The 2,109-nt window shown below is 45.2% G+C and overlaps 1 pseudogene; it reads right to left on the bottom strand.

The window, feature by feature from the left end:
* Positions 1 to 595: 595 nt before the first annotated feature.
* LOC102240583 lies at positions 596 to 1,843 on the bottom strand (annotated as a pseudogene).
* Between the last annotated feature and the right edge of the window lie 266 nt (positions 1,844 to 2,109).

The following is a 2,109-nucleotide window of genomic DNA, read 5'->3' on the forward strand; positions in this document are numbered from 1 at the left end:
TGAGGTCATGAGGTCCTTCCCCTCCAAGTAAAATCACCTGAGGGCCCTGACCGGTTTGGCTCAGTGGATAGAGCATCGGCCTGCAGACTGAAGGGTCCCAGGTTCCATTCCGGTCAAGGGCATGTACCTTGGTTACAGGCATAACCCCAGTGTATCCCCAGTAGGGGGTGTGCAGGAGGCAGCTGATCGGTGTTTCTCTCTCATCGATGTTTCTAACTCTCTATCCCTCTCCCTTCCTCTCTGTAAAAAATCGACAAAAAATCATCTGTGGGCCATCTGGGAAGACATCCAGAGACAGGCCAGAAAGATGGGATGTGAACCTCATGGACCACTGAGACTTTAAGAGGGGCTGAGTGGAAGGTGGTATTTTATTTTATTATTATTTTTAATTTTTATTTTTTTTCAAATTTCAGCTTAAAATGTTTTACTATCATTTAGACGTTTCCCCAAAAGAAAAACATTTTAAAAAAATCATCTGTGGGCCATCTGGGAAGACATCCCAGAGACAGGCTAGAAAGATGGGATGTGAACCTCATGGGCCATTGAGACTTTAAGAGGTGCTGAGTGGAAGGCGGTATCTTATTTTATTATTTTATTTTTTTCAAATTTCAGCTTAAAATGTTTTACTATCATTTAGACGTTTCCCCAAAAGAAAAATATTTATAGCATAAAAATCCAGGTATCAGAAAGACTCAAAAGGCTGTTTTTCACTTTGTTCAAGTTTTGTTCCCAGGCATGAAGTGTGCCATACAGTTGTTGCCATTGCTGTTTTCCAAATGTCCGGTGTGTGCCATGACTGCAACTGCTTTTCGCCGGGTCTGACCAGTGTTGCAGTAGACCACTTTGTTTTCCCGGCATCAGTAACCAACGCTTCAGCATCATCAGCTCTAATCTGAAGTCCCTGTTGCATTGTATCAAAAGAAATTTCTTGATTTCCCACTGCCATTCCCATTCCCATACAAGTAACTGGTCTCATTTTTGCCACCTTCTGCTCATGTAATAATAGTCCAAGTGAATCTCTGAAGTCTTTATTATTCTGATAAAACTTGACACATGATGACAATTTAGCATTCACAAAAATGGTTAAAAGATCACGAAGAGGCTCACCTTCCAAAAACGTGACTGGTTTCAAAGTAAGAAGATGGTCGAAAAGAAATGCATTTGGATCTCTCGGTGCTCGCACGATACACCTGTGGGCCTCAACGCGCGCCTGGGAAGCACTGGCCTCCGTGTAGCTTCCTAGCAAGTCTACCATGACTTTTGGAGCGGCGTCACTTTTCTTACAACCCACACGTGCCTCCGAAAGTAGCCGTCAAAGGGTGTGTGCTTTCTCGGTGGTGAGGTTCCAGTCAGAAATCCGTTTTCTAACCTGACCCACTCAGCTGGAATATGCTGGATGGCCCCGCAGGATGCTGCCACTTTAATGAGGCTGCAATATACAGTCTATCTTACAGGCGTATTCTCATCCATCCCGTGGAAAAGGTTGCTTAGCAACTGCAGTCTCAGAGATGGGCGTTCGCCTTCCCGAAATTTGACCAGCTTTTCACAGAGGTTTTCCATCAGGGCTCCTTGCTTTTCTGGCTCCAAGACCCACAGGAGGGCTGCCACGCTGTTCATCACACTTTCAACATCTTTATCATCTTCCTTCAGACCTGCATCACAGGTTCAATAATCTGAGCTAAATCTGCATGAAGCCCACCTTCTGAGTTCTCTTCTGAAATTTCAGCTCCTTTGGATTTCAGAGAAGCTCGTAGCTCAGCAGCTGGTCTTCCTCACTGATGTAGATGAAGGTGGGGACGCTCATGGTGAAGGCCCGGGCGCGGAGGCCGCTGCACTCGCAAACCATGCCCAGAAGGCGGTATTTTAGATTTTATTTTATATTTTTTATTTTTTTAAATATATTTTATTGATTTTTTACAGAGAGGAAGGGAGAGGGATAGAGAGTTAGAAACATCGATGAGAGAGAAACATTGATTCAACTGCCTCCTGCACACTCCCTACTGGGGATGTGCCCGCAACCAAGGTACATGCCCTTGACCGGAATCGAACCTGGGACTCTTCAGTCTGCAGGCCGATGCTCTATCCACTGAGCCAAACCGGTTAGGGCGG

The sequence above is a fragment of the Myotis brandtii genome, unplaced genomic scaffold (assembly GCF_000412655.1).
Source record: "Myotis brandtii unplaced genomic scaffold, ASM41265v1 scaffold6, whole genome shotgun sequence".
Classification (NCBI taxonomy): Eukaryota; Metazoa; Chordata; class Mammalia; order Chiroptera; family Vespertilionidae; genus Myotis; species Myotis brandtii.